The sequence below is a fragment of the Hydra vulgaris genome, chromosome 13 (genome assembly GCF_038396675.1).
Source record: "Hydra vulgaris chromosome 13, alternate assembly HydraT2T_AEP".
NCBI lineage: Eukaryota > Metazoa > Cnidaria > Hydrozoa > Anthoathecata > Hydridae > Hydra > Hydra vulgaris.
In genome coordinates, this window is record NC_088932.1 from 19,710,677 (window position 1) to 19,724,719 (window position 14,043).

The following is a 14,043-nucleotide window of genomic DNA, read 5'->3' on the forward strand; positions in this document are numbered from 1 at the left end:
ATGTGTAGACTTTTTTTTTAATCAACGAACACACCCAAGACAATAGTTCTTCCAATATCGTTGGCGACATGCAAAAATAACGAAAAAACAGTTCGTGGTCAAATAGTTTTAAATCTTTAACAAGATAACAATATTATTTAACAATATTATATTCTCTTTTTTATTTACGATCTAAATATAATTTTCTTGTCCAATATCGCTTCTTATATTTGTTTTAAGATTTGTTTCTTTTATGCAATAACAATTTTAAGTAGTAATAGTAATAGTAATATATTTAAATAAGTCCTCGCAGATAAAATGACAAATAATTAAAAACCAAACAAACAAAATTATACAAAAATTTATGGTTTGTGAAATATAAACTTTAAGTAAAAAAAAAAAAGCAATTGTTGTTCATAGCAAGTAAGTTGATATCAAAATTGGGAAAAGGGAAAAAAGATTGCTTTCATTTAATTCAAGTTTACATCTATGACAAATAGTATCTAAAAAGCCAATATTTGTAGCTGCTAAAGCACGAATTAATTAATAAACGTGTAGCTCATCTTCAGTAAAAGATGTACTGTTTGCAGCTGGAGAAAAAAAATACTTGTCAATTCTATTCTTAAATGCGTTAACTGACGGAACCTTTTTGCATGCTGACGGCAAGTTATTCCAATCATTGACAATACGATTTGTAAAAAAATTGTGACGAGCATTATTATATGTGAATTCACGCATTAGGACATTGGAAGATGATCTGCGAATTAGTGGATTATGCCAATTGATACTCTCAAAACCGTTTTCTAGCTTAAACTGTTGGATTAAGTCGCCACGTCTCCTGCGAGTTTCCAAAGTAATAAAATTGAGCCGACGACACCTTTCAGCGTAAAGTAATCCTATTAAATCATGAGGTACTTTTGTTGCTTTGCGCTGAATTTTTTCAATTTCTTTGATGTCACTTTTTAAGTAAGGACACCATACCGGAATAGCGAATTCCAGGTGCGGCCTAACATACGTAGTGTATAACTTACTCCAAACTTCCATATCTCTTGATCTAAATGTCTTTTTTAATAGGCCAAGTATCATACTCGCTTTACGTGTTGCAACCTGTATGTGTTGATTCCATTTTAGATCATTAGATATGAAGATACCCAGGTCCCTCTCAATATCCGTTGCCTCAAGAGTAAGTGATGCATTTCCATCATTCATTACATATTCATGATTACTATTTCCATAACCAAGGTGCATAACTTTACATTTTTGAACATTTAACTCCATCAGCCATTCCTTTGACCATTATGTGACAATGTTTAAATCATTTTGTAGGATCAGGCAATCAGCATCGTGAAACTCAGGTCTTATTTCTTGTAACAGTTTAGTATCGTCAGCATAGATTTTATGAACTGATTTTAACTTATCCGTTAAGTCATTTACATAAATGATAAATAATGTTGGACCAAGTACAGACCCTTGAGGAACTCCGCCTAGAACATCGGTCCAGTCGCTAGAGTGTTCACCTAAAACAGTTCGCTGTTTTCTACTAATCAAAAATGACTCAATCCATTTTAGAACATTGCCATTAATCCCATATGCTTTCAATTTATGAAGTAGTCTACGGTGAGAAATTTTAATAAACGCTTTCGCGAAGTCCAAAAATGCAATATCGGCTAAATTTCTTTTACTTAACGCTTTCGTGATGTAGTCGACACTCTCCAATAAGTTAGATGTGCATCCTTTTTTGGACATAAATCCATGTTGACTATGTGAGATGCTGCTCGTTTTTTCAAGATATTTAGTTATCTGTTCCCTGATAATCTTTTCCATTACTTTGCATGGAGCTGATGTGATAGACACTGGTCTGTAATTAGCGGCATCAAGACGACTACCTTTTTTAAACAACGGTGTGACGTGTGACTGTTTCCAAGCTGTAGGTGTTGAGCCTTCGGATAGTGCTTTATTGTAAAGTAAAGTAAGAGGGTAAGTCATTTGAGCTGCGCATTCTTTAAGTACCTTTGGACTAATGTTATCAGCACCAATAGATTTATTCGGGTTCAAACCTTTCAAATAAGCTGGCGTCGCTTCAAAGTTAATAGTTATATCGCCTAAGTCTTCTTGATAATGCCTTCTCTCAAAAATAGGTAACTGACTACTTTTACTATCATCTACAAAAACTGATTTGAAGTGCTCGTTAAGTCTGTTTGTGATATGTATTCCCTCTGTTAACGTTTCACCTTTTGCATTAGATATAGCACTAATAGATACATGAACATTCTGTTGCGCCTTAGCATAAGCGTACACCCTTTTAGGATTACTTTTATCTGATGCTAGTTGTGCTTCAAATACTCGAACACGACGTTTACATGCTTTCTGCACTTGACTTCTTAGTTTCCTATATTCACGAATCAGTGTCGCTGATCGCCAGTTAGTCGCAGATAAGTAATTGCCCAGTTGTTTTTTTTGCTTTATCATAGCCAGTACCTCCTTATTCATCCACGGCGCATTACGGGTGGTATGGACTTTTTTTAACGGAATAAATTTGCTGAGTTTATTATATTTATTGCAGAAAAGTTCATAGCACTCATTAGTGTTTTTATTTTCAAATAATTGCTTCCAGTTAGTTTCCATAATCTTTTTACCGAAATTTATATAGTCACCTTTATTAAAGTCATATTTTTTGTTTGAGAAAGTAGTCTCATTTTTAGAAAGGACGACATAATCCCAACTCAGTATGCGATGACCTTGTGACGAATTACCTAACGGCAGAGAGCTAGATAAGTTGATTACTCTTGTTGATAAGTCTGTAATAATTAAATCCAAAATGTTTTTTGCTTTACCAATAGATGCTTCGAATGTTGAGAAATCAACTAATTGTTCTAGGTTCTAGATTAGCCAAAGTATCAAGAAAAACACTTGCCGCACTATTTTGTATATTTAATTATATTTTATTATAATTATATTAAATAAATAAAATTTAAGTATATTTAATATTTAAAATTGTTATTGCATAACAATTTTAAATATTAAATATATTTAAAATTGTTATGCAACAATTTTAAATATTAAATATATTTAAAATTGTTATGCAACAACAATTTTAAATATTAAATATATTTAAAATTGTTATGCAATAACAGTTTTAAATATATTTAATATTTAAAATTGTTTTTTAATAATATTTAATTTTGTTTTCAAAAGCATACAGCGTGGACTTATTGTTACCATTTTTATTGTTGATAAACAAAAAGTGTAGCGCGAAATATTAAGTACGTGAAAATCAAAACAGCGTTTCGTCGTGGCGAAAAAATTCGCTTCGCGCGATTTTTTTCGTCGTGTGAAAAACGGCCTTTGGTTAGAAAGATAGTTTTAAATTTGCCGCAACAATTTTTTTCTTCAATACTTTTTTAGGGCGTGTAATTCTAATTTTATTACCCTCATCATACATAAACCAGAGACAGATCCATGGAAAAAGACACGGGGCAGGCCTGTACCCTACTAGTATACCTTCTAATACTTGATAAAGCCTTGAGTTAATTTTATTAATTAAAGATTTTTTATTTTTGTTTTAAATCTGGTATCAAAAACCCCCTTCCTACCTCCACCACCAAAAAAGTCTGGATCCATCACTGCACTAAACTGGTTGCATATAATATGCAACCAGTTTAGTGCAGTGACAATAGTTGTCAATACCTCACTTGAAAATGAGTCCGCAAAATCAAGTAAGATGGGATTGCTTACTAACCTGTTAAGTTTAATTTGTTGTCAAAAAATATGGTCGACATCACAGCATCACTTTTTTTTTTAAAGTGATGCTGTGTCGGCCATTCTTTTTTTCAACAAAATAAACTTATTTATCAGGCTAATAACCAATTGGAATTATTTTTTTATTTAATATTAATTATACAATTAACACGCCTTTAAAAAGTACTGTTTTGCTCAGTAAAGCCTTAAAAGTTGTTATTACCTAATATAAAATTTCAACTGGAAGACGAGGCCGGTTAGCTCAGTTGGTTAGAGCGTCGTGCTAATAACGCGAATGTCGTGGGTTCGATCCCCATACTGGCCATTGGCAATGTTTTTATAAAATCATTGAATTTCAATTGACATTCAAATTTTTGTATTTCATTTTTTAATTTTTAAATTGTATATATCGTTTTTAAAAAATCATTAACGAAATATAATTTAATTTTTGTTAAAGTTTTTGCTGTTGTATTATAATTCAAAAGCAAAAAATATAAAATTTCATTATATATAAAAAAGTTTTTTACGTGATTATATTTCTTTTACTTTAATATATTTCTATCACTTTAACATATTATTATATCAAGTTATAAAAACGGGTTTAGAATAGCTCATATACAATATGAATAGTTCATATACTATATTTTTACCTTATATGGCATATAGGGTAAAATAAAATAAACGGCGTAATAAAACAGCGTAATAATGATAAACGGCGTAATGATAATGATAAACGGCGTAAATCTTTTCGCTTTCATTTTTCTTTTGTAGCAGTTGGCGGCTGCCTCCCAATAAGTTTTTAGCGAGAAAATGTTCTGGCTACTGTCTCCAGTGGCTTCCGCCTATTTATTGGTGGCCGCAGCCAGAGTTTTTTTTGTAGGCAAAATGTTTTAGAGACTGACGCCAAAAGGGCCTCTTAAGCCATTGTTGGCCGCCTGAAGAAGAATTTTGAAAGCAAAATGATTTGGAGGCCAACTCCAGTGGTTTCTGTATCCCAGCTGGCTGCAACCGGAAGTAATGAAAACTATTTCTTCGTTTGTTTTTAAGTTAATGAGCAATTTTAATATTAATTGTAATCAAATGTTAAAAATTTGGCATCAAAGTTGCGTTTTACATGATTTATTGCAAAACCTTTCTCTATTTAAATAGTTTAAATCAAAGATTATTAATATTTAAATTAATTTTATACGCATTTATTCAAGAAATAACCACTTCGACAAAGTTACTATTTTGATTAAATTAAAAACATAACTTCGTCAAAGTGGTTGTTTATTCAATAAATGCGTATAAAATTAAATAAAATCAAATAGCAGAAAGGAGGCGAAACTTCCTTTTTAAATGCTTTTTCGTGATGCTCGTGATTTTCGTGAGTTTTAAAAACGTATATTCCAGCAATCAAAATTATGGCCGATCAACGATCAATGAATTTTGGAAAAAACGATACTTTGAACTCACAAAATTAATTATAGCCGATCGAATTCGATCGTCAACATTTTCAAGTCGAACTTTATAATAAAAAAGTTTTAACATTTAAAAAAAATTATTAAAGTTTTTAAATTAGCATGAAAATTTAAAAATGTTTAAGATTGCTTACTTAAACATAGTTTTAGGCCATAACAGTCTTTAGTTCGCAATGAAAACGGTAATTTTAAAAAAAGCGCGAAACATATTAAATAAGCTCAAGCCAAATAATAGGTACTTCACACGATTTTACTATTAGCATTATCTCTGGCTATAATTAATACCAAAATACGCATATAATAATGATGTTTTCAGAATGAGTTCGTTTTTTAAATTTGGATAACTGGTTCCTAAATAATGACAATTTATGCTTGGCTCATTAACGCCTATTTTGCGTCAAAATTTGTTGAGTTTTCCTTAAGGAATTATGGCACCAAATTTTGATATTAGATTTTATTATTCAAATGCCATCAATAAGAAAGAGTTTCATTGAACTACTTATGCTAATTTATATTTGTTTTCTTTTTTTACTATAGAAACAAAGCATTAAGTTCTACAAATTATTATTGTCATAATAGGGGCCCCAGATAAGGATCCCGGCGCTCGTTTGCCCACTTTGGGGGATTTGGGACAAAAGAAATAAATGCTTTGTTAAAACCGTAAAAACTAACTTTAGTTAAAGAAAAAGAGCTTTTTTAAACTGTTGGAGTGAACAAATTTATAAATATGCAGTAAAAACATTAAGGCTTGTTTCCCCCATTCAGGGCTTTGTAAAATTAATAAAAATTAACTTTAGTTAAATAGTAAGTGACGGGTTTGATAAAATATAGCCGGGGCCGGGTTTGTGAGCGGGGCTGCATAAACATTTATGCATCCTAAAGCATACTTTTTTAATTCAAAATTCATGCTATATTTTGTACATATATCCATATATAAACATCATTAATCATCATCACCATCATCATCATCATCATCAGGCTTTAGCCTTCCTTATTTATGATGTTTCTCTAATATAATCAATCTAAAGCATTTTTTTTTCTTAACTAAAGCTCATTCATACAATATGTAAGGCACTCTCTTCAAGTTTTCCTACTTATGCCACTACCATTTTCTACTGAGGCTGCTACCTCTCAACATGCTGACACTTAAATTACTTAATCTTTTCTAACAAATGTTGTTCGATACAACGTTTTTTCTAATCTGTCTAAGATTATGCCTCCTTTTCTTGTGTTGCTAGAGTCAGGGGCGTGTACAGGAACTTTTTTGGGTAAGTCGCAATTTTAACCCCTCCCCAAAAATGTTAAATTTTAGCATCCCCCTCCTTCCTCATTGACAAACGCATATATGAGGAAAGAAGGCTTAACGATCGCCCGATATTTTATCGCCCACGATGCTAACCATTATCAATCATAATCGCTTTGCACGCTATCTATTTTTAGAAGAAAATGATGATAATCATAATCAGCACCAACGTTTAACAATTACACACGACCTATTCTTATATGAAGCAAAAAAAATTCTTAAAAATCTCTGCTATTGCACTTTTTTAGATTTAGGGAGAAAACGCATGAAGTAAATACACGCATCGACTTATTTAGGGAGAGCACGCAAGGAGTAAATGAGTCATTATTGGTTGATTTGTATACTACTTTTGGTTTGGGATATTTACGACACTATTCCTTATCTACTGTTTGCAAAATTAGGTTTTTTTAATACATTTGACTCAATATGAACTTTATTTTTCGAAACTATAACTTCCGCCCCCCTGCACAAAAAAAAGTTGAAAACCAAATAGTAAATAAACTGGGGGCTCTACTTACTGTTTAATGCCAAATAATGTTTTTACAAAGATGTGTGGCTATGAATATAGCCGTTAAACAAGGAGTTTAACAGCTATTTTTATAGCCACACATCAGTTTTTTTAAGATAATATTTTTATATTTTTTATATATTATATTTTTATTATACATTTTTTTAATTATTTTATTATACTTTCATTAAAACTTTATTTAAAACATAACCTACGATTATTTATAGCAAACTTATTAATGACTTTTTCAACATCTATAGGTAACTCTGTGTGAATATTCATTAAAGCTAAACCATTTAGGCGGTCCTCTACCATTGTTCTTCTTTTATAATCTTTTAGACGTCGAAGTGAAGAAAACGTTCGCTCACATTCACATGAAGTAAAGGGTAAGGTAGCAAGTAACTTAAGACAATTTTTTAATGTTTTCAAATCCAGGAAAATTGATTGCTTTTAATGTTTCGGTAATATTAAACGGAAGCTCATTTTTAAAATTTACCCAATATACTTCCCACAGTTTAAGCTCACATTTTTAATGCTTGTTCATAGCATATTTGATGGTAGTCATCAACTATATTTCTAAGAGAAGATACAGCATCTTTTAATGCCTGGATAAGATTCAAACCATTATAAATATCATTACTTTTTGCCTGCAACAATAGTGTAATTGGAAGAGTTATATCAAAAACATTTCTTGTTATAAAAAGTGCAACAATAAAATCAAAACCTGTTATTAACTTCAGTAAAGAGGAAGCAGAAGTAGATATTGTATGATTAAATGTTTTATTGATATTTAAGGACATTTCTTCAAGACAGGAGACCACAGGTATAAAAAGCTCTTGAAAAGTATTCATGCCATGTACTTTATCAATCCAACGTGTTCTACAAACATTTTTTAACTTTTTTTTTTGAAGCTAATGGAGTAATTTTACCAATATGCTCTTCTAATTTTTGTTGCCTGGTTGGAGAAAGATTAAAAAAGTATGATACCTCTTTTACATGAGCTAAAAGGTTCCTGATAGACTGCACATTGCATGATGCACAAATAGCTAAATTAAGTCTGTGGCTGTAACAATGAGTAAAAATAGCTTTTTGCATTCAAATTTAAAATACGAGCAAACAACCCTTGAGTATGTCCAGCCATTGCTCCAGCACCATCATAAGATTGTCCTCCACAATTTATAATATCCAAGGAAAGAACAGACATACTTTTTAGTAAAACACTAAATAAACGTTTGTCAGGAACACCATTTGAACAATGTATAAATTTAACAAATTCTTCCTTTATATCTAAATTAGAATCAAAAAATCTAATAACCAAAGAAAGTTTTCTTTGGTTATTAGATTTTTTGCAACAATTTATCAGCTCATTTTGAGATGTATTTGATATACAAGATGCATTTTTTTGATGATATTTTAAATGATCTTCAAGAACTTTGTTGCCAGCTTTGACACGAAAATGAAGCAGTTTGATGAAATTTCCTGCAGTAGGACTAGGAGATTACTTGTACCAGAATGAAATTTTGAATTATCTCTATGACGTCTTAAAGGAAGACCAAGGCACCCACATAGAATAATTGTTTCAATAATTGGTTACAATCTACGATTTTCAGAAATCTGTGATTGAATTATTTTTCAAGAGGTTATATCAATTGGCTCTGTTTTAAAAGACCAAAATGATGATAAAGAAAACAAAACTTCAGCAGTTTTAATATGCAATCCTTTGTTTCTGCAGATTAGATTATTATTATTTTTTCCAAATACATGTTTCTTAAAGTGAGCAGAAGCATCGTTCCAGTAGTTGAAAGGTTTACTGAACAGCCTTTCTACTATAGTACATTCTGAAGGAAAACTGTGACCAAAAAGTACACATGGCAAACAGAAAGTGCCATCAAATATCTTTGAATAAGTAAGCCATGGAAATTTATCTATCCATGCAAGTTAAAAGCTACGTCCATTTGAATTTCTAAGAAAAGTAAATATTTTACAAGGTACAAACACAGATTGAACTAAATGTTGAACTTCAGATTTACTTAAAGTTTTTGCAACACTGGAATAACTCGCATAATTAGAAACCAAATAACCAATATTATAATTATAGGAAGGGATAGAAAATGGTATACATTGAGTTACTTTACTAAAACTAGGTATTGGTAATTGGTTGCAAAGATGCGAAGATTTATTTTTTAAATTAGATTCCATAAGGTCATCATGATCTTTGTATTTGCTATGAAAAGTAATTTTAGTCAGTAACATCCTGCTACTTTCATTGGAAGCTTTATGTTTCGCATTGTTTTTTAGTACTAATGGAACATAATGATTGTGTTGAAAAGGGACAGAAAAATCATTTGAAAAACTTTCACAACAAAAAAGAAGATATAAAGACTCGTAATATTCAAAAGTGGTCATACAGGGATAAATAATTTGGCTAAATAATAGTTTGTACTTAGTTAGCCCATTATCTGGGTAAAGACATTCTCTTTTTTTTCCACATATGCTTGATAATTCAAGAACACAAAGGAAAGAGGACCAGTTTTTATCATTGCAATTATAAACAGCTTCTTCTTGTACTAACTCTTTGCCTTCCTTTCTTGTATCTAAAGAATTTTTTGATACTGACAACAGTAGAATGTTTTTTAAACAAGGAAAAACATTTCTATTTTTACAAAAAAACAGATTGAAAAGTTGGATGGTTCGAGTAGAAGTCTGCATTTAAAAAAAAGCTCGATTGATTTCAATAATCTTAGATCATTTACTACAGAATTATTCCCACTGATGACTAATGAGATGTATCTGTACAGATAGTTTCCAGTTGATTGAGACCTGATATGAACATAAAAACATAGTTATACAATTATGTTTTTCAATTGCAATGTTTTCAACATTACAATTGAAAAATACAATTGTAAAAAAAATGCAACAATAACAATAATGAACTAGTTTTCTTATAAAAAATATTTTTATAAGAAAACTAGTTCATTATTGTTATTGTTACATTGGATTTAATATAAAGATAAATTTATAAATGTTTAATAAAAAAAGCTTAACAATAGTAATAAGAAAGTTTAAAAATAATAAAAGAAAGCTTAATAATAAAAAAAAAATCACTGAAACGAAATAAATATTTCTACCTTGAACAAATGAAACTGCCACAGTGTTTTTCTGAAATAGTCTTTGGTAAAAAGACGACTAAACCTCTAATATTTTCTACAACATTCATATTTGGATGTTTGTCTTTAAAACAAGTAATATTTTTTTCCAATCTTTCTTTTCAATGGACTAACTCCAATTGGCATTTTGTTTGGAGAGCAATTTAACTTAAAATTTAGTCGACATTTTAAGCAAATAATTAAACTGTCTAAATTTTATGTTTAAGAAATGTTTGATAAATACATACCAAACAGGGTGTATGTCTTAAGGGAAGTCCGAATTTAATTTTTAATGTTTAAAACCCTTTCTTTTTTATTATATTGTTCAAAATGCAATTAATTAAAAAGATACACAGGTGTGTATAAAATAATATTTTAATTACAGCGGTGGCCAAAAATTAAAGACCACTCTTTTTTTCAAAATTTATTTTTAACCTTAGTATAATTTAATTTTGGAAAAAGGTATCAAAAAAAGAAAAACATTTTTAGAAAGAGTTTTTATTGTATTTTATATTTACTATAAAAGAATTTATAATTTTTTTACAAAATAATGTTAAAAAATTAAAAAACTGACTAGTAAAAAATATAAGTGGGAAAAAAAATTGGACTAAATTTTAAGACCAGTTTCAAAAATATTTCAAAAAGCAATAAAAAAATAATTTAGAAACGTGTTGTTCCTCCATTTGTTTTCAAGCACTCTTGTACTCGTTCTGGCATTGAATTCATTAAAGTTTTGATTACTTCATCAGGCACATTTTTCAAATGATGAGAGATTGTAATGTTGTTCTTTACCAAGCTTGTGATCAAGCCACGACCATAACTTCTCTATTGGATTCAAGTCTGGACTATTGGCAGGCCATGGAAGCACTTGAATTTTATTAGAATTGAACCAATTGCTAACAAAATGCGCTTTATGACACGGCGCATTATCTTGCTGGAAAATAAACCCATCTTGCAACTGCCATAAATCAATGCTAGGATTAAGCGAGTTTTCCAAAATTTCGATGTACCTTTCTTTGTTGAGTCTACCATCGAATAAATGAAAAATGCCAACTACACGGCTCCACTGATCTGTTGACCAATTTTTATGTAGTTTGCACCACTCTTTCCTGGCAAATTTTTGTTTTTTATTTAAGCGTGGTTTTTTTGCAGCAGCACGCCATAAATAATTTAAATTGTGGAGGACCATTCGCACAGTTCTAGGGCTTGCTTTCAGACCATTTGACAGTGTCCATTTCGTAGTCAAGTCTGTAGATGATGCTTGTCTGTTTTCTTTCATTAATCTCACTAACGAGCGAACATCACGGTCATTTGAAATTTTATTGCGTCCAGTCCAATGACGATCATTATTGACCGGGTCTCTTTGTATCGTTGAATTATGTTAAAAATGCAAGAGTGAGACCTTCCGAGCTTTTCTGCTATTTGTCTGATGCTATAGCCTTCTTCTTTTAATACAAGAGCCGCGTATCTGTCTTTTTCTTCGATCTTTGCACGCATTTTTGCAATATTTTTATATCCTTATTGCAATTCAAAAAATAAATGTTTATTTGATATCGAAACACAGGTTTCGACATTTTATTTTATAGTCAACGTAATAAGCAATTAAGACAGTTAAAAAAAATAATGGATTATTATTTTTAATAAAGTGCAAATTAAAGATTTGAAAGTGGTCGTTAAATTTTGTCCAATTTATTTAAAGAAGATTTATAAGTACTCATCAGTTTTTTAATAAGTTAAACGCTATTTAATTAGAATTAGATTAAAAAAATTATACCACTTTAATCCGTATGTTTTAATTAACAAGATATTAAAAAAAAAATTTAATATGTCAATTAGAATCTTCTTAATTTTAATTTAAAGATTAAGAAACCAACTAAAAAATGAGTGGTCTTTAATTTTTGGCCACCGCTGTATGCTTGTTGTTAATTTTAGCCTTCTCCTCCTGATGATAAATATCAATAGAATTTGACTAAAACTTTACTCAGGGTGTAATCAGAAAAGTAAGTTGGGAATTTGTTCTCTAAGAAATAATAACTTTTAATTTTTTTTTAATTAATAAAAGAAAATATTTAAAAGATAAAGTACTTTATAACTTAATAAAAAAATGTCCATTCAAGTTTCTTATTAATTTGTTTAAGTCAAAAATTAAAGCAACCACCGTTTAAATATATAAATCGTTTTTTATAATAAACTTTAGACCGTTCTCGATTTGACAAGCACTATAATAAAATACCAAACCGTAAATCTAACTGTTATCCCGGATTAATAACTTCTTATCATCCGTTCGAACAATTAACTTTGTATAGTTTGCTTAATTATTGCTTTAGTTTGCTATAATTATTCGCTCTGTTTGCTTTTATCTACTGACGCATCATATTTATTCAACAAAATATTAAAGTTGTGAATATATATATATATATATATATATATATATATATATATATATATATATATATATATATATATATATATATATATATATATACATATATATATACAGTATCGGACAAAACGAGTGCAACCAAATAATGCTAATTTAGTTTCTTTATATAAAAAAGCTGCATTTTTTCAATTTAGAGAAATAACTATGTAACTGTTTAGAGACAAAGTTCTTTAAGTCTTATTCATCACAAAGTTCATTATTTGTACACGAAAATTAATAAATTAATCAAAAGTATTAAAAAAAGTTGATTTCCTTCTGGACAAAACTCGACAAAATGTTGACCAAGCTGTATTTCGCTATCAATATTTCGTGGCGAATCCTTTGTTGTCGATTACAGCCTTGCATCTTCGAGGCATAGATTCGATCAGGTGATCAATGAAACTTTGTGGAATTGCTGCCCAGGCCTTTTGTATTTGTTCAAACAGTTGATCCTTATTACGAACACCTTCACGATTAATTCTGCGGTTGACGATCTCCCACAGGCTCTCGATAGGGTTGAGATCCGGAGATTGAGGCGGCCAATCCATCACCGATATGTGGTTATCTTGAAACCACTGCTTGACTACTTTTGCAGTGTGTTTTTGATCGTTGTTTTGTTGAAAAACCCATTTTATTGGCATATTCCATTCAGCATGAGGTAACATAGCATCTTTCAGGATATTTTTATACATGAAACGGTCCATTATTCCATCGTTTCGATGTATTAGACCTAGAACGTTAGCAGAAAAATACCCCAAGACCATTACATTGCCTCCATCATGCTTCACGGTCTTATGGCAGTAACGTAAATCGAGGCGTTTTCCGGCCGGTCAACGTACACGGCAAATGCCATCGCTCCCAATGATGTTGATCTTCGATTCATCACTAAACAGGACAGTTCGCCACTTCTGCACATTCCAGTCAATATGGGATATAGCAAACAGGAGTCTTTTCTTCTGGTTTTTTAGTGAAATCAGCGGTTTCTTTGCAGGGCGTCGAAAAAACAATCCGGCTTCAACAGCACGTCGTCTGATTGTTCGGTTCGATACAGGCAGCTCTAATTGCTTTTGTATCTTGAATGATAATATCCAGGGATCCTTCTTGACGGATCTGACGATCATAGAATCCTCTCTAGAAGTGGTGGAACGCGGTCTCCCACCTTTGTTATCTGCTGCCAACTTCCCCGTAGAACGATATTTGGAAAATAGTCTTGATACGGTCCATTTTTTCACGCGATATTTATCACAAATACTTTTTTGTGACATTCCACTTACGTAATCGCCGATAATTTTCTTTCTTAGTTCCAATCCAAGACTGTTGGGAGCCATTTTTGCACTTGAAGTCATATAAATAATAAAAATAAATAATCACGCTTCTCAAGGCTTACCGTGTTACATTTACCTTGTGATGATACAATAATGCTCTGTGGAACACAACTGTTTGCTCTGGTAGTATAGTTCGTGAACTGTTTGCTCTGGTAGTATAGT

General features: G+C 30.8%; 1 non-coding gene across 1 annotated transcript; it reads left to right on the forward strand.

Moving 5' to 3' along the window:
- The first annotated feature begins 3,968 nt into the window (after positions 1–3,968).
- Positions 3,969–4,042, forward strand: trnai-aau (transfer RNA isoleucine (anticodon AAU)). Its single transcript has one exon. It is a non-coding gene; the product is annotated as a tRNA-Ile (tRNA).
- Positions 4,043–14,043: the final 10,001 nt, after the last annotated feature.